The sequence below is a fragment of the Pteropus alecto genome, unplaced genomic scaffold (assembly GCF_000325575.1).
Source record: "Pteropus alecto unplaced genomic scaffold, ASM32557v1 scaffold272, whole genome shotgun sequence".
In the NCBI taxonomy this organism is placed as follows: Eukaryota; Metazoa; Chordata; class Mammalia; order Chiroptera; family Pteropodidae; genus Pteropus; species Pteropus alecto.
In genome coordinates, this window is record NW_006432452.1 from 178,699 (window position 1) to 198,883 (window position 20,185).

The following is a 20,185-nucleotide window of genomic DNA, read 5'->3' on the forward strand; positions in this document are numbered from 1 at the left end:
GAAAAATAATTATACCCTTATATGTTCTTCTGGCTGGTCTACTAATGTAATTGGCATGAGACCAATTAACAGGAGAAAATTACCAAATTTATTATGCATGTACATACGGGAGTTCCATAAGAATATGTGACCCAAGGACAAATCGGGCAGTTGAGGTTTGTATGCCATTCTAGACTAAGGAGAGGGAGGCTGGGGTCTGGGACTTCAAAGGAAAAGTAGGCAATTTATAGGTAGACGAGAAGGAGCAAACATTTGGTAAATAAATTATTGCCAGGCCACTCAGAAACAATGAGACACAGAGCCCAGCAAACAGACTTTGCTAGATTCCTCCCTGTCAGACTTAGTTCATACTATACTAAGGTGATCTCCCTTTCTGGAGCAGGTTTTTCTATCTGAATTCTTTTTGGCAGGTAAAGGGCTCTTGAGTCTTCTGTTTCTTAAAGAATAACCAGTTGAAAATAATCAATATCCCAAAAAGGCATGTTTTGAGGTGGCAAGATCTGCTTTCCCTCACCTTATCTCAGTTCCTCAACTGCCTAGATTTCTGTGTGGGGATCACAAGTTGGTGCAGGCTAATCTCGTCCAAATAGGGAACATTGAGGTCTGACTTTTTTCTTAGGTTGTTGGTTTAAATTCAAATGTATTAGATAATTTTTCAACCTTATGCTGTGCAGATGTAGCATAAACGTAAATTTCCTAAATTGGAAAAATATAATTAAAATAAGAAAATGAAATATGAAATAAACACAGCCTTCTTTTTTTTTTTCTTTCTTTTTAAATTTTGTACATACTACTCCCCAAGGTTCAGTTGAAAATTTCCAAGAGGGAGCAAAAATTAGTTATCTTAATGAAACAAGAGGTCATATTTAAGCAAAATAATTTCTTCAGTTCTCCTATTCAAAGGAACATATTTAGTTAAAGAATGATAGGTAGTAATAAAATTATTTTGGACAAAAAACCACCCCAGCCCAGTTAAAGATGCTACTTCAAGAATAATATATAATCTTTATTATTCTGTTGATAGTTATGACAATATATAAACATTATTTCAGGTTGATAACATTATTCTATCAATTCCAGAATGTATAAATTGTATTATGTAGTTTGATTTAATGCACACGTAAATAAAAAATAGATAAAAGCAGAACTCATTTTTCACATGGAAATGAAAAGGAATGAAGAAATAGAGGTAAGGAAACATGCTTTGTTCAACCCCACAGTAAAGGATTACAATACATTGAAAACATTTCTGTTAGATTTTAAACCTGTTGATTGGTGAGCTATTTTTGCTATTGTTTTCCTTGGAGATGTACCAGGTATGCACACACATAATCCAGTTCATTTCTCATTTGCAGAAACACTTAAAATTGAGTAAAAACAAACAGCCTTCTAATCTCACGACATTTGGAAAATAGCAAGTTGAAAAGAAATTAGAGTATGGATTTGGCAGTAAAATAAAATGACAGAAGTGGATTCCCTCATCCATTCTTCTCCAGCTTGAGGGAGATCTAAATTAAGAAGGTGGTACAATAGGTAAAATTAGCCAACCATAAACACAGCAATCTATTTCAAAAGCATTTTATCCTTAAATGTGCCAGTGATTCATTTACCTATCTGTTTCTTCCAGCGTTTTTCCATAACTTGTAAATTTTGAAAAATTGCCTTTGAAACAAGTTACTGACAATGCGCTCAACCTCTTTCAATTCAGTAATATCAATTTAGTCTACTCAAAGTGGCCTGTACTTAAAACTTTGTATTTTGAAAGGTAGCAAGCCATTATTAAAATGGAAATTTCACCTCTACGGTAATGGAATTTGAAGCATCCAGTGCAACAGTGCTAATAATAAGATTTTGAAAGCAATTTTAACCCACAAAGTCAAGCAATGACCTGTAGGATTGATTTTACTTCACTGAGGGTATATTAATGTGTGATTTCTTTGGGTTTCAAAAAAAACATTTATTTCACTATAAAAATAAAACAGTGAAGTCAACTCTAGTTTTAAATTACTAAATTATTTCATACCTATTTTATGAAACGTTGTTTAGAATTAGATACTTGTGGACTACTTTAATCTGCCAGGCTAATTTTATGTAGCTCCAAAGTATAGCTTCTATTGGCCAAATGTATTATTTCAATCTGTTACTACATAAGAATGTTCCTTGTGATAATAGGCTTTGTGTGTAAATTCTGCTTTCTAAGTTGACATTAAAACATTACTTAACCTTCTCATTACAAGAACAGAAGACGAATATGTTGCTCTTCAGGGAAAATGAGAAATAGTTCCTATATTCACTAACTGTAATAGAATACCAACTGCAAAAGAAAAAAAAAACAAAACATGGTAGTGCATGAATTTATATATTTAAAGATATAGTCTGCCAAGTTCTCAAAGATACACTTATTTTCACATTAAGTATTTTGAATATCAATATGCAACTGAATGATTTTAATGAGATAATCAAGATAACAGCCAGATTCAGGGCCTACTGGCGGCTATAATTTTGAGAATACTTATTTTGACCCCCATCTCTCCTTCTCCATCACACACTGCCTCATTCTCAAACCCTCCTGTCTTCTAAAATTTCTACAAATTGGGCTTAGCCCTATCCTTTCTGTTTTTATCTTATAAATTTTGAAATTTTATAACATAGGATTCATCATAAATTTTCCATAGTCGTTGCCCTCTAGTATGTGATATTCTAATCTGTGATGAACAGGCTTCGTTTATTAATTTATTAATATGTCTCTTATAAAATTAATTGATTGCCTATACCAAAGAAATTTTGTAAGTTTGAAATTCTGAGCTGAAAGGGAACTAAGATGAAATGAATACCTCAGCCTAGTAAATACAGAGCCTACAACTGTTGTTGGTTTGTAAACAGCAGCTTTAATGACAGTTTAAAGTTCATTGTCTTAAAATGGTAGAGAAAGCATTAAAGATGATGTCTAACTCAAGCTCCATGTGATAAAACATAGGCCTGAGACTTAGGGTATAACTGGAAGAGTGGGACTAAACTATACAACAATAATGCTTTTGGGATGATTTTGCACCTAAAATTTTATATTAAATATAATTATCAAATCAACTCATTTTATATACAAATCTAAAAAGACATATATATTCTAATTCATATTTTATGCAGTTGCTCCCTGTTCAGCATCAAGAAATAAAATTACAGTTGAGCTAGTTTGAAAAAAATGATCTTCTGTACTTTGCATAGTAGAGTCAGTTTCTTTACCAAAGCATAGAAGAGAATTGATATTCTGAAAAAACTAAAGATACATCTTGGACAATGTCATTCAACATAGGTGTCAGTGCACTAGCCGCTGAACAAAAGAAACTACTAAAACCAACATAGCCTTTTTACTGTATTGCAGAATTAAAAGGGAGGACCTATGTTCTCCACTTGATGTATTCTCTTCTTTTCTAATGCCATTGAAGTGTAACAGAATAGCTATTGTTGGGCTATTTTCTGCCTGTAATAGAATCTTTGATTTATAAAGGCGCTGAATCATGCATTAGCCTTATTTCTCAGTATACACACAGGAGTCATTTCAACCAGAACTGAAGGGCTATAGCCATGATAGAATACAGCAGCTGTTTAACATCACACAATATAACCGTGCATATGAAAGAGCAGCAAAGATTTCACTTTATTGATTTAATTTCAGAACATTTGCACATTACTATGGCAATCATATGAAGACATTTTCATTTTAAGAGAATGCCACTGGTCCAAGTTTAATGAGATTCTATCCTCAATAGAATTAAAGGGTCATACAATTTCAGAGTTAGAAAATTCTCTAGATAATCCATTCCCCTCCCCGTCAATTTATATATTAGAAACCAAGTCCTGAAAGAGGTTAAATGATTTAAATAAGATCACACAGCTAGTAAATAGCTCTGACTAGAGCCCAATTCTGAGCCCTTTGATCTTTTTACATAGCATGATTATTAAAAAGAAAAATATTATGTTATTCAATTCTTCCAATGTCCCACACAAAGTCTGATGTTTAAAATATATATTAGGAACTAGTTATTCTTAGCAATTATGTGGCATAAAATAGAATGAATAGGAATCAAGTGGATTTGCCTCACTAAAAATTCCTATAGAGATTCTAGGTTTGAATACTTGACTACATCAGGAAATTTAATATGGTAAAAGTGGATTCAGGGAAGGACACAGAGAACATTTGCTCTGATTGGATTTCTTTAAGTAATTTTCTAAATTTCCTGGGTCCTTATTTTTCTGGTGCTCTAATCTCATACAATCTTAGGCTCATCAACTTCCTAAAATCTGATGGAGAATAAGAAAGAAACATTTTTAAAAAGGTAAAAAATGGATGAAGCAAATTGTAACAGCCAAGTACTCATATTTTCCAAAGCATTCCATAATGAGTGACATAACTGATAGTAGCTAAGATCAAATGAAATGAGTGGACTTATTTTTAGCTTAATAAGTTGTTTCAGTTAAAGACCATCCATGCCCAGGTGACATTAATAGTAAAGGCACCAAGCACATATCATTTTTAGCTATAATAGATTGAAAATCTTGGTGGCCTGGACACAAGCAGTGGCACTGTAAGCACCTGGAAAGTCAAGAAATGCCGTAACATAGAGAAAAGGTCAAATGACTGAGAATACTTAGCAACAAATAATTCCAAAAAACTAGTATGAACTGGCCTGACTAAAACAAGTTATCATCGAGTAAGGAGACTTACGCAGACTTTGAACAATGCACCTCTGGACTTTACATGAAAAAAATCTAAGATACTGATTTCACACTATCAAATCCAATAGATATCTTGCTGGATTTTGATGCTCTTTTTGGCACCAATTATCACATTTCTTTGGTTAAACTATCAACTACCTTTAACTTCATGGTATCATTCTCTTTTCTCCTATCGTTCATCCTAACTCTGATTGTTCCTTTTGGAAGTCTATCATTGACTTCGTTTCCCTGTCTTTTTGGGATATCTTTAATATCCCAAAACCTCTATCCAGACCATCACTCTGTTCATTCATATGCTGTGCCTGAGTGATTTCATCCACCACTTTCTTCCTTTTAACTACCATTTAAATATCAGTGGCCCTTGGTTCTAATTTGACCCCAAATCTTCAGATTTACATATACAACTGTTTGTTGCATGTAGCTACTTTGATGGTCCATAAAAAGTCAAACTCAGTGTGTCATTTTCCTTCTTTCCTTTCCTTCTTTTGCATAGCCCTAAGACCTGCACCTCTTCCTGTATTCTATTTTTCAGTTCATAGTTCTACCATTTATAGTAGCCAAGCCAGAAATATATTTTTCCTAAATTTCTTTTTCCTCCACACCTTCAAAAATATTCAAAATACATCCCCAATTTATTTATTTCTCTGAAAACACTTTAAGGATCAGTGAAGTATTTGTGTGCTGTGGTTCAATAACTCTCAGACTGGCTCAGATTACTCTTAGAAAAACACAGATTGGAATTATCTATAGCAGTGCTTTTCAACTAGGGATGATTTTGCTCCTCAGGAGACATTCAACAATGTCTGGAGACACTTTTCATTGTTACAACTGAGGGAGGGAGTGCTACTGTCATTTAGTTGGTAGAGGCTAGGCATACTACAAATCATCCTATAATGCATAGGACAATCCCCCACAACAAAGAACTCTCCCACCAAAACGTCAGTAGTGCCTGGACAGAGAAACCCTGACCTACAGTTTTGCATTCTAATTGCAGGACTCTTAAGAAATATTTACAGATTGGGTTATAGAACCAGTATATAGCCACTATCTAAGACAATACCCCAATATTATTCTTATATGGTTAATATTTGAGTCACAGAGATAATTCATTTTGGATCAATATTAGTAGTATTGTAGTGGACACTCCCTAAGGTGACCTTCAAGGGTCATGCCTTTATATAATTCTCTCCCCTTGAAGTCAGCTGGAACCTGCGATTTGCTCCTAGCTAATAGAATATAGCAAAGGTGATGGGATAATCACTCCCTTGAATGTTTTACACTACATAAGACTCCCTCTTAGCACACTGGAGCAAGAGAAAGTCTCCTACTGACCTTAAAAATGATGCTGTTTTGAGAGGGCCACTTAGCAAGGCACAGTGGGCACCTCTGAGAACTGCAAAGAAAGCCTGCATGAGAGCAGAAACTTCAGTCCTGCAATTTCAAGGAACCTCAAGGAAGTGAGTTCTGCCAACCACCAAATGAATTTGAAAAAGAATGCCAAGCTCCAGATCAGAACAGACCAGCCCACACCTTGATTACAGTCTTCTGAAACTATGAGCAGAGAATCCAAATAAGCTGTGACTGACATACTATGAGATAATAAATATATGTTGTTTTAAGCCATTGTATTCATGATGCAGCAACAGATAACTAATACAAGTGCCATTAGGAGAAAAAGAAGGAAAGGAACACAGGAAAAGTGAATACAAAAGCCTTGAGTTAATACAGTGTAACAATTTATGTTTTATTTTACATTTTCTTTTTTTTTCCTTTCTAGCCACTGACTTCTTTCAAATCCTTCCTTTTTTTGTATTTGGGGGACAAGATTAATATACATATAAATCTAATATACATACCTTAAGATTCTCCCAATGTTTGTTTTCACTTTAAAACTCTAGCAATGAGATACTTGTGTTAAAGAGAATTAAATAGAATACTTCAGCAAATGGAAAGATGAGTGTGATGACATACATATAATGACATGATAAGGATTTCTTTCTTTTATAGCTTTATTTAGTAATTTAGATATGATAGCCATTTATTATAGTTATTTTCCATACATATTAAATTTCAAATGGAAGTGATGTCTCTCTGGTGCAGAATAGTTAAAATAAAATAACAAATAAAAAAAAACAGCTGAAATTGCTGGTAACTTGGCAGAGGATGAGAAATATGCTGTGTGGCAAACTACAGAAGAAATGTAAAAGATACAGTGCTAACTTGTGATTATTTTAGCACTTTAAAATAGCCACATCCATTACGATCAGTGAATTATGTTAATTATCAGGAGATTTTTCTCAAACCTTTCAAATTTTAAATGTTATAAAATTTTTTTTTTTTATCACATGGATCTTGACTCTAAAACAAGGGTCTGCAAACTGACCTGTGGGCCAAATCTAACTCACTCTTGTTTTAGTAAAGTTATGAAGCTAAGAATGCCTTTTATATTTTTAAATGGTTGAACGAAATGAAGAATAATATCTAATGACATGAAAATTGTGATATTCAAATGTCAGTGCTGATAAATAGTCATTGGAATCCAGCCATACATTCATTTACATATTGTTTATGGCTGCTTTCCAGGTATACCAATAGCGATGAGGAGTTGAGACAGAGACTGGATATAGCCTTCAAAACTTAAAATATATACTATCTGTCTCCTTTTAGAAAAAGTTTGCTGATACTTCCTCTAAAATATGCTGTTTTGAAAATCGCCCCAAAGAATGTTTGCATATATTATACTTAGTATGTGTAATATATGTGTTCATGTGTTAGTGTATCTTCAATCCAATTTTTTAAATATATCTACTTGATATATTATTTATTCAGTTCCAGTTAAACATCACATTCCAAAAATACAGATTTTTTTTGTTTTTTGTTTTGTTTTGTTTTGCACAGCATCCATCTCAATTCTAAGATACTGGCTTCAAGTTTGGGTTCCATTATTTTTTCCTTTATCCCCATTTTTATGGACGTTTCACGCCTCATCCTGAGTGCAGAAAGCCTCCAAGACATTACTGCAATCCATAGCCCTGCATCCTGCATTGCACTGTTCAAGAGAGTTTCAAACCATCTGAGTGACTTTTTTACAAAGGCGCTACAGGGGTGAGGAGTTGTAAATCATTGCTTGGCATGTCCAAAGAGTTAACAAAAGGTATTGAAATTTTATTACCATTGATAGAGGAAGATAGGCCAGCCCCCATCTTCCATGTCTGGAGAGTACGATAGCATGATGTCTCTATGAAATGGAAACAGGCCCATTAGGAAGATATAGATGCTAATGGTAAAGGTTAGAAAACTCCAATTTAATTACTCTCAGAAACGTGCAGGTATTATAGCTGATTTTTACATGTGAAAAGGGAAGAATGGAAAATCACAGTAAGGAAACAAGTTAATGTCTTGTTCACTGCTGTGGACATTAGGCTGTTAGGCTTGTGACAAAATGATTTTGAAACATACTTGGAATTTGTCTGATATTCATCTCATACTTCCTTGACACACAGAATTCACTTGTAATTTGGTTTGTAAAACACTGAGACATAAAAAAAATGTATTTTAAAATGCATGTTTTTGCAGGTAAGCATTTAAATTTTTATTCTTCCAATTTGCAACTTCAATTTTACTAATATCTGTGATATATGATGATAATACAAAAACAATTCTTACATAAATGGAATACTTTGTAGCAACTTCATACAAGGCCTCTACTCTAACCTCTCTGGCCGGACAGAAGATATTCATCAGTATTCCTGCCAATAGTCATTGGGAAACAGAAATGATTGGGGTCCTGTTAGGAATGGTGTTAACAGTGGTACCGGGACAGGGACCCAGAATTACTTTGATCCTACCTAGCCCAGCAAGATCTTTCCAAGGAAGGTACATAAGAGGCACAGAAAATAAAGAGATCCTTTATTATTCAGTGGAGCTTTGGCTCTGAACCTCAAAGTAGAGCACTCTACTACCAGATGATCTGAACCACCTGGCAGGCTCCATGACCCTTTGGTCCAGAAGAGAGATACTTAGAGCCCAGAATCAAGCAGGCTGAGTGGCCTTCTGGCTTCCACAGCCCCACAATAAAAAGTTTTTGTTTACTAGTTTAACTAGACAACAGGCTGCACTCAATTTTCATGTTAAATCCTGGCCCTTTGACCCCACTTCTGTGAATAAGAAAAGACATATGGATGGAGAAAAAGATACAGCTTTGCGAATGAGGCCAAATAATATGAATGGAAAGGGGAATTTGAGGGAAAGGAAAGATCAAGTTCATTTGAGAAGGCCATTTTAAGTACTTAGAACACCAGATCTAATCAAAGATTGACCCACCAGATGAAGATCACAACACTTTATTGAGAAAAGAATAATGAGAAAAACAAACCCTGAGTTAAGGTGAGCAATAGTGATTTACTAATGGGAAAGTTACCTATTTATTTTAACATTTGAAAATTGTTCCTTTTAATAATCCAAACTATATATCTCTGTTTTCTTTGTAACTTCCTGTCAATGATTACTTACTAGCTCTGCCCTCTGGAAGTAAACAGGGAAAGCCAATGCAATATTCATGAAGCGGCTGGAATTGCTGGATTTACTCCCTTTATCAACTCGGGTGGAAAACTTGGTCACTACTCCCTCCCCCACACACACATACTCAAAGAGGCAGCAAATGGTACCATTTGAATGCACAAGGAACCCTGAGTTTAGGAAACCACAATCTTTTAAAAGGGGCTGCTACCGAAACAGTCTAGCTTTTATTCTAAGGGAGACATTATCTGTTTTAATCTAGACAGCATAAAACATCTGCCCTCTGCCTTCTGTCCCAGAGGAAGACACTGTTTTTATCTCCCAAAGCTGTTTGCCATACAGACATCCTTGAAAGATAGTCCAAAACAAAATTTGATACAAGATTGCAAATTTTGAGACCATGGATTCTTACCTGCCATACATATGTATGTGTGCATGTGTGTATGTATATACATACATGTGTGTGTATATATATATGTGTGTATATATATGTATGTATGTGTGTGTGTGTGTGTGTGTGTATAAAAAAAAACTTCACACCCATAAAAGTTAATTTTTGCATACACTGGATCAATTTTAATATATTGCGTAACATGCTTTTTAACATGTATATCTTGTCAATATACCTCATTCTTTTTGGCAATACGTAAAATTCCATAGTATTTTTATACCATGATTTATTAAAAGTTCTGAGCCATTCCTCCAATGAATAACTTTCAGATATTTCCCAATGTTTTACTATTACAAAAACTGCCGGGGCGGGGGGGAACAGGCTTCATACATACATCTTTGTGTATATTTCTGAATATTTCTACAGGAAAAATCAATAGAAATAGAATTACTCGATGAAAAATATGTGCATTGAAAAATATTAAGGACATGTACAAGTTGCCTATGTCAATATATATTCCCCCAATAGTACATGAAATTGTGCAAATCCTATTTTCATATGTGTGCTAAAATATATGTTCCTACTAAGGATTAACCTATAGAAAGACATGATTTAAAATGATCATTGGATAGTACATTGGATTTTGATGCGATTTTTGTCTTAATCTATCAAACTGATCCCTACACAAACTCTAGGAGCTGGTTTTTGATGAGCAAAGCGAGGCATTTCAATGAATGAGGAAGCTATGGAGAAGAAATATAATCAGAAATTCTGGTGCTAATTTCTTATATTTTTGTATTGAATGCTGCTGATTTCCCCTGACACAAATTAGGTATATGCAGCCTGGGAGGATATACATCAAAAGGAATGCAAGAACTTCCTATTGGAGTATTCCATCCACCAAGGAAGGGTACTTTTACTATACAGTTTCATCACATTCTCCAAAATTGAGTTTCATAGCAGTGGACTTGCAACTAGGGACTCATATTGAAGTCAACTAAAACTTTAGGTTCCTTTTGTGCTGCTGCTATTGTTGTTGTTGTTGTTGCTTTAACATAATCTACCACTTATCAAGGTTTCCCCAACCTGTTTATATATACGATTGATTTTTTAGCCTGAGTGAAGAACTTCATATGTATCCTTACAAGATATAAATGCATCATCTTGCTAATTTAACTCATATTTCCAATTGATTATGATCTTCTGGACACATGATTCTGTCATCTATCATATTAGCTAACTCTTCCATTTCTGCATCATCCATGCATTGAACAAATCTACATCCTTTCCATGAATTCATTCAACTTACTAAAATGTTGAACAGGACACATCCAAACCTAAGTACATATGTGTGCCACAAGCATCTTGTCAGAAGGTGGACATCATTCTGTTTATATCCCTATCTTGCCTGTCATCAAGAGAGCCATGGCTCTGAATTTAAATGAGTCTAGTGTCACTAGCCAAGGTGTGGGCTATATGAGATGATTGTGGCAGGAAGAAACGCTAATGGAAGGGAGAAAGCTGCTATTTTTCACACAGATCTATAGTTAAACAGGCCTCATGAGAATGGTAGTAGAGAAGGACAGCATATAAATTGAATTAAATTCTCATAAAATGAGATGCCCTTAATTTATTTTTTCCTGGGCATCAGTGTAATGAATAATTAAAAATGCCCTTTCTCTTCTTACGTTTGCAGAAAGCAGTGAATTTCTCATATCCACTTGGCAGTTTTATTAGCTACTATTGTTCCTTTTTATCAAAAAGGTCATCTGCCTGAATTTTTTTTATCATTTTGATAATTATGTTTTCATGCTTATATTTGCATGCTTATGTTCAAAGCTCTCATGTTTAATAAATGCATTGAATGCAGAAAAAAAGGCAGAATGATAATAATGGCTATGAAGGAAATAAGTCCTTTAATGCCCATATGTAATTGTGGTCTTAAAGACCAGTCTAGAAAAACTTCAGATATAAAGCCATTTTCTTTCATTTTCTTTCATTTTCTTCAGTTTTTTCATTTTCTTTACTTAGAAGTTTCCTATTTTTGAGGTGAAGAAGGGACTTACTTTTTTTCTCAATTGAGCTATCAAATTTGGAACACACCCAAGCTTGAGCGGATAAATCCATGACAATTGCACCTCCAAGGAACTGAGGAATATTATGTTAGGCAATAGCAGGAAGATAAGGCATTCCTAAACCTTTAAGTGAAGGAGAAGGAAGCACCACTACAAGAGAGGTCTGCAAAGCTCAGGGATATCAATCACATGACGAAACTTCAACAGTAGGACCTGCTTAAGAGGACAACACTTCCTGGCCATTTGCTGCTCTTTGGGGACTTCACTGCATGATCCTAATGTTCACCTAAAATCCTGTTCAAAATAGGAAACCCAGTTCCTGGTTATTCTATCAAATTCATTTATATTTCAAGATATAATGTCCCTGTAACTAGGCTTCTTGTCCATCATGATCAAGTCTAGTTTTGAAATAGCATACCACTGCCATTTTTCTTGCATGTAAAAAGTAAATATAATCTCATCTAGATAATTTTTTCTTTGTGTTTCATTTTTTTCTTTGACTCAATTTTATTCCTCCCTTTGTTTGAAATCACTAAATCTATGCAGTAACTACTTAGTTTAATAACATGACTCTGCAAAAATATTGTGACAGGAGGGGGATAACAATGTCCCAAATGCCATTTATTTTGTGTGGAGTTAAGTGGCATAAGTAACAGTAATGTGCATAACATTCGTTATTTATGGATTTTTAAACATCACAAAATCTCTAATACTACAGGGCTGAAGAGACTTTAGGTATTTTTCTTTTACAATATTTAAACTTTTTAACATATGTGATCTTATTAGTGTTAAAGAGAAAACCAAAGGCCCCAAATGGCATCACTTGTGCTAAAGCTCATGATACCAAACCTAGACTGCTGTTTCATCCTCTCCCAGAAACATAGTCTTAATAACCAGTATGGAAATTTCTGGTCAACACCAATAGAGTAATCTGTCACATGGGACCTCTCCATTCTTCACTGAACAGAAGAGACAATCTGCATGATAAAAACCCTTGCCATTCCTTCTCACCCTCTGAGATGTCCTAGTCTAAAAATAATTCTTTCCTTTCTTTTCTTATTACCTCCCTTGCCCTACCCTTCTTCCTCTAAAAACCTTCCATTTTGTACAGCTTCTCCAAGCCCCATTCCAGTTGCTAGATGGAATGCTGCCTGATTCATGAATCGCTTAATAAAGCCAATTAGATCAGTTGAATTTTGTTTTTTAACATTAGTTGGAAATTTCTTCTCTTCTAGACTTCAATTCCATGAAGTTGACTGTGGTTTAATTGATCACTCATTCTCCAATAGTTTTGACAGTGCCTGGAAAATAATAGGTACTCAAAGAATATTTGTATATCAAGTCTTATCTATGTAAGGCAGAGGAACAAAGACCCTGAAAGATTGATGTGATTTGCAGTGCTTACACAGCTACTCAGCAGGGAAACCTAGCTGAAGCCTTGGATCTCCCAGTAAAAATCTTGTGTAATTTATTAAGATTATTAAGAATCAAATTTTGGATTTGAATCTTGCCTTGCCTTGCTTCCTTGCTTTGCCCTTGAGAACACAAAGCATGTGTTGAACTTCCAAATGCCTGGCTCAGAGATAGCTCCAAAGGAGGTCCTTAAGAAAAACATATAGACTACTCTATTCTAAAAATTGTGTTATTAAAAAATGCTTTATGAAAAAAAGAAAGCTTTATGGTCAAACCTAATTGCTATATTGTAAATTGTCCACCCATCATTTTTTCTTGCCAAAAATCTCCCAGATTCCTATAAATCTCAGGGCAATGTAGAAACTACAGGGTAACAATTTCTGTCTACTATTTGTCAGTTCGTCCAAAAGAACAGCTCTTAGAAATTTAGGAAAATAAAACCTTTAAAGTAAAGATACTATGCAACAATATATATCATTGCCCCCACCCCCTTCAGAAAAGTACAAAGGTAAACCACATGAACCTAAGGAACAAAGTGAACCACACAGATCTGCTAGATTTGATATAATCAAGAAGAAAACTATCCATTTCCTTTATTGTGCATAACACCTCTGAGAATATTATCATTCTAAAATGCTAATCCTTATCCAGTGCCCTCGGGTCTTGCCCTGATCCCCTATAGGAGCGATTCTCTCCAACTGTGGTCAGTAGTTCAGTCACCAGTAAGCAAAGACATAAAACTGATAAACATCAGTCCAAATATGTACCAATGTGTCCTCAGAAGATGAAAAGCCCAAAACAGAAAAGAGAACCAAGATAAAACCAGCACCACCACTACCCCCAGCCCCCGCCCCCACATTCAACAAGAAGCTTAGTACACTAGAAGCATATCAATCTGTTCAGGACAAACACTAATATTTCTGTCCTTGGAAGTTTGCCAACAACTGCATGCACTTGTTTAAGAAGGGAAGTCTTAACGCAGGGAGTGAGGAGACAGTATATAGAGAAAAAACAAACATTGTTATAGCTAGCACTCCAAGTTTTGTTTTGTAGGGTGCAAAATTTACTTCTTGCTTCTGAGAATTGTTTTTCAGCCATAAAGCTTTCAAAAATCTGGTGTACCTAATTCAAAGCCTTTAAAATTTATGTTATAAAATTTAATAGAGTGCCCTTATAAATTAGCACTTGGAAGTAACAAATTATAAGAACGTGCCATATATTAAAAAGATAAATCAGAATTAAATAGTAAAGAGAGAAGGTGTTTTCAAATCAGACAGCCAAAGCACTAACTAATGGGAACATTTGCAAACGTGACAGTGATTTACAGCGGGTCTCTTGGCTAGGTGCATGAATCCAGCAGAAGATTTTGCATCTATCAACTGGGACTTTTGGTCCATTGTTTATAAATCAAGAAGTTAATGAAGTCTGAGATCTGTAAATCCAGACACTAAATTAGAAATTCGTAGCTTTTGATTTATAAAAAAGTTACCTCAGAATTACATATATAAATAAGCAGAAAAAGAAATTGCATTTAAAATCAGGTGAAGGTTAGCATTTATAAATCATAGTTGTAAATAAATTACCAACTCAACTGTGCAATACCGCATGTCATAAGACTACAACAAGGATGTGTAGAGCACAATGCCAGCACTTAGCAACTTCAGTGAAATAATTAGCTCATTCTTATTCTATTAATTTTAATAGGTTACAATTTTTTAAAAACTATGGTATTGGCATTACAATACTTTCTTGCCCTATCAATAAAGGACCCCCAAAATGATTACATATCAAACCACAACCTGAAAAAGATGCTAACTATACGCGGGAAGTTCAAAGATCTTCCTTTTCCCGTCAGATACACATGCATGCACGCACCCACGCACGCATGCACCCACACGTATGAACGCACGCGCTCACATGCGCATGAACACACCCACACACACCTACACACATACGAACGTGCACACGTACATGCGCATGCATGCACACTGAGCCTGCGCACGTTCTTCACGCACCCGCGCACGCACTCACGTATTCACCCATACATGCTTGCACGCCCAAGCGTGGCCATGTATGCACCCATGTAGGAATGCACAGACGTACACACGCACCCACGCTTGTGAACCCGCGCGCTCATGCAGCACCCACGTACACACAAGCTCATGTACGCATGCACGCACCCACCCACACACGTACGAACGTGCATACGTACATGCTCATGCATACACACTGTGCGCCTGCGCGCGTTCTGCATACACCCACGCACTCACCCATACATGCTTGCGCGACTGAGTGCGCTCACGTACGCATCCACACAGGAATGCACGCACGTACAGACGCACGCACGCTTGTGCACCCGCGCGCTCATGCACGCACCCACGCACGCACGCGCTCACGTACGCATGCACGCACCACGCACACACCCATACACGTACGAACGTGCACACGTACATGCGCATGCATGCACATTGTGCGCCTGCGTGCATTCATGCACACACCCACGCACGCACCCACACCCATACATGCCTGCGCGCCCGCGCGCTCACGTATGCACCCACGCATGAACGCACGCACGTACACACACACGCACGCTTGTGCACCCGCGCGCTCATGCACGCATTCACGCACCTACGAACCCACGCACTCACGCATGTGAGGGCGCTCAGGTTGCTTAAACTAAACATGGTCGCTTACACAAGCTACAGGCTGTGACACTGAAGCACATGAGCTTGAAGGACCCTCACAGACCTCCTGCTTGTTTATCCCCAAATATCTCCTGAAAGGAGCAGGAGGACGCTCATCACAAAAGAACTCGAGTGAAACAAAATCAAGGAACATTAGCGAGCACAGGGCTGAGAAACCCGACAGGTGACTGACTCAGAGATGAGGTTAAACAGGCATGTGTTTGGCGTCCCGGGCTCGGTTTCACAGACCTCACTGCTGGACTGTGTCCCTGTGAGTTACATCACCGAGGAAGAGCTGGGCCCAGCGGACTTTCCAGAGGCTCATTCTGTCAAAGCTCCTCTCTGTCCCTTATCTCCACTTCTTGCCCTGCCTTGAAAGCCAAGTGCCTTATTCTCCTGGCTTCCCTGGGGCTGAAGTAAAACATCTGCCTCCTCATTCCAAACGCAGTGTCCCTCCCTGCCCGTGTCCTCTTCTCTACATACTACATTAGTTAGTGTCTCACTAATCAAAATCATTTATGCTCCAGATTTGAACCAGAGCTCATCTGTGACCCCCATATGGGCTACCATGTTTATGTGTCAATAGGGACCTTCAGGTGCTCTTAAGGGAGGTAATAATATGGGATTTTGTAGAGGGAGGGGTAACAAGGAGTGAGAATAGATGGGGGGGGGGGGTATGTCGAAGGGGTTTGGGAACAGAGACATCTTCCTAGAATCACCCAGATAATACCTGACAAGCCACTGCTTATTCCGCTGACTAGAGCGGGATTAAATCAGACCTCAGCGGTCACGGCATCATGAGCACTAAGGACTTGAGTGGAAAGTATCCGCCTTTTGCCTCCTGTTTTCACTGACTAGTTACTCACCGATGTGGACACCCTGGGCTCCCTCACTCCCCCACACACACCTCTTGCACAAGGTTTATAGGCAGACAGTCTTCCGTGAGGAGTGATGAACAAGCGACCCCACACTTAACCTTCCACCCCCGTTCTCCACCGTGACTTCAGGACAAGTCCCTTGTTTTTGCTCACTTCACACAGTCCGCGCTATAAGGCCTGCCCAAATTCACCTTTATGGACTGTGCACTTCTGTCGATTCCCTGCTTTTCAGTTTGGCAGCTGTGCTGCTCTTCACAGCATGACATTCTCTGGGGAAACCAGGTGAAAATCTAAATGTCAATTATGTCCTCATCTCTGACTACAGATAGAGCTACTTGTCCTATTATACCATGCAATCTCTTGGGAAGGCTTGCACAGAGAAGCCATCTAATATTATTTGTTAAATTTTAAAAACACAAGCTAAAGACACAATGCATTTCAACTGGCTGACTTGTAAAATGGATTATCAGCAGATTACCAGAGACCGTTTGTGAATAGAGATAGAAATAAAGGCTATTTAAATGAACAAACAATAAAATAAATAAATAGCAGCTAGAATCTGTCACTTTGCATAAAGAACAACCAAATCATGATTTGGGGTCTCAGGGGGATATGTACCATCTGCCCCTAGACCCACTGAAAGCTGTTTTATGCTCTTCTCTGTGTCCTGGGAGGCTAAGCCCTGCCATGTACATCACCTGGCTCCTCTGAGCTCTGACTTCTGTTGGATTTGGCCATGGGAGGCATCAGCAGGATTTTGGAGGGCAGAAAGGAAGTGAGGTCATGAAATTTATTCCTCTCACACCTTCCTGACTAGGGCAGTTATGGCAGTGGCCATAACTACACAGCTACAGCTCCTGCCAGCAACCCCTCCTGCAAGGCGCCCTCTCTCAGCCAGCTGCCAGAATGCCCTTCCCCTGCAAGTATGGTAAAGGCTTCTGTTGCTGCAAAACCCTGGGTGCCTCAACATCCTTCCCTAACCCTGTCCACGTGTCTGTAAATAGCCCTACACTACAAGAAGTCACCTAATGGATCATCTCGTCAACTACCCTCCTTGTTTTTTAATAGTGAAAGAGTCAAACGTCGTATAGCTATTACAGATTAGGGTTAGAATTTAAGTCTCTGGACTCCCAGTCTAGGCAGTGCCCCCACACCACTCTCTGCCGTATTCCCATATAGAAAGAGACACAAGGGGCAGGGGTTAGAGTAGTAAGAGGAAAGGCCATGGCATGTCCATAATGAGAAAGGGTGAAAAGGCATGAAGAGGCAGGCACTGCCTTCAACAACACTGTGTTGGAGGCTACATTCCTTAGATGTAGGGAGATGCGATCTTCTCATTGAAAAGCACACATGCAGATTTCATGCCTCCTCCCACAAGGGTCAGCTCGAATTCCACCTTCTTTTTGAAGCATTCCTGGAACCAAAACTACCAAACAAAATTAAATTCCTATAGAATTTATTGCTTGTAATGTTGTTAAGATCAAGTGAGATAACGCATATTGGAATGCTTTGTAGAAAGTGCTAGATTTATAGTATTAATGAGGACCACCAATTAAAGATGAGCATCCTTGCCTCCTAAATATGATATCTGTTTTGACATGAAAGGAAATGTGAAAAAGATGCTACTATCTTAGCATGTAATTAATATTTCTCAACTTTCTTTGTGAGACTCAACTGAAAGGGTTTAATAAAGAATGAGTAAATAAACTTAAATTGGCTTAGATTGTCTTCATAATTTTGGCTTCAATGTCAGTTTTCATCTGAGTTTATACATGTGGACCACAGTCCACAGTAGCCAATTTTCTTTTATATAACAAACTAAGGGTGAGGTGGTTTCCATAGAATCTGAGAGGGTCTATATCATGGAAGGGACAGAGTCTTCTTGACTGTAGAATTCCTGGAACATAACCGGAAACTTTGTTGGATGGATTACATAATTTCTAGTAGATTTTCTACAACACTCCAATAAAAGAGCTCCTGCTGACCATATAGATATGCTAAATCATATTTTTCAGAGGAATCACTTGACTCAGAACTGGTAGTCAGCTCTAAGAAAGAAGAGAAACAGGGGATCTTTCCCTGAGCTATACTTAATTTCAAACAGCCAGAGAATATTTGATACTCGGCTTCACCAAGAGCATGCAGCTTCCAAACTCTGATAGGGATGCCAGGATCTCTCAAACGGATAAAAACTGAGTAGTCACCAGCAATCAGGCATCCACATTTCCATCTGAGCTGTAGATACTGAAATAACTTGGAGAAACAGTCTGAACAGGGAAGAATAAAGCTCCAGGTTCAATGAAATTCAATTTCCCCTTTAGATCCTCAAGAAGAAATACAGGTTGCAGAGGCGGCCAACTTGTTATCCCCAATTTGCCCTAAGGAAATTCTGTCAGTCGATATTCCTTGAGCAGTGAGTGGAAGCAGATCATCTACAATGTGTTCTCAGAAAACAAACATGGAAGACAAGTTCTTTCCCTCAAGTACCTGCCACTATCCAACGAAACATCCCAGTGCTGTTCTGCAGAGAGAGCTCTGTAAGAGAGCTCATGTAGAGAATGAGCGAGTTGTAGTTACTGCAGGCAGGCTAAGGTGGGCACCACATATGCTCTGCTGCTATTAGCAACTGCACAGACACACTACAAACCATGTAAACAAGCCTGTTCATTTTCATATACATAAGTCTGCACCAATGTCAATATGTTTGGAAGAAAGCTGATAGTTATAGCAAGATACTTCTGACTTAGAAGAGACAAAAAAAGAAAAAAGCAATTTACTTTTATTTAAAGACCACCAAAATGCAACACTGATTCTGACTTGAATAGACAGTGAAATGGTTTAGTTCAGAAGTAGACTTTTGGAGGAGTCAATCTTGGTTTAACTTGTTTCACTGGTGTGTTCAAATACTGCTTAAACATCCTCTGAAGTTAGACAATAAGAACTAGTCATTGAAATTCAGGCCTTACATTATAAGTTAAAATATTTGCCTTTGGAGCAACAAAGATGAGGAGAATTTTATGGGCTGTTAGAGGAAGCCTATCAGAGACCATTTGGCCATCTGCCTGCTGACCATATGGTAATCTTTTGTCATTGTTAGAAGGGCTGGGTCAGGGACCTTAGCAGCCCACCACCCAGACTAATTCTTCCCAGGAGTTTGACACCATCAAAATGTATCTGATCTCAGGGCCTAAATTGACATCACCAGATCTCAAGAAGCACTTCACAAAGAGCTTACCCTGCAGGCTTTTAAGTCAGGAAATGCTGTTATCTATTTCATCTCTTGTGTGACACCTCTAGTTTTTCATTGGCAATGAAACTCTGAAAGGGCGATTTGAACTCTGGCTGCATCTCTCCTTATCTTGCCTTGTGGATAAGTGCCCTCCTGTACACATGTCTGTTATTGCACCCGGTGTAAGTGACACCATGACTCTTTTTATGTATCTGTCTTCCCAGTGAGAATGTGTGTTTAACCTTTATTGAGATGAAGCATTC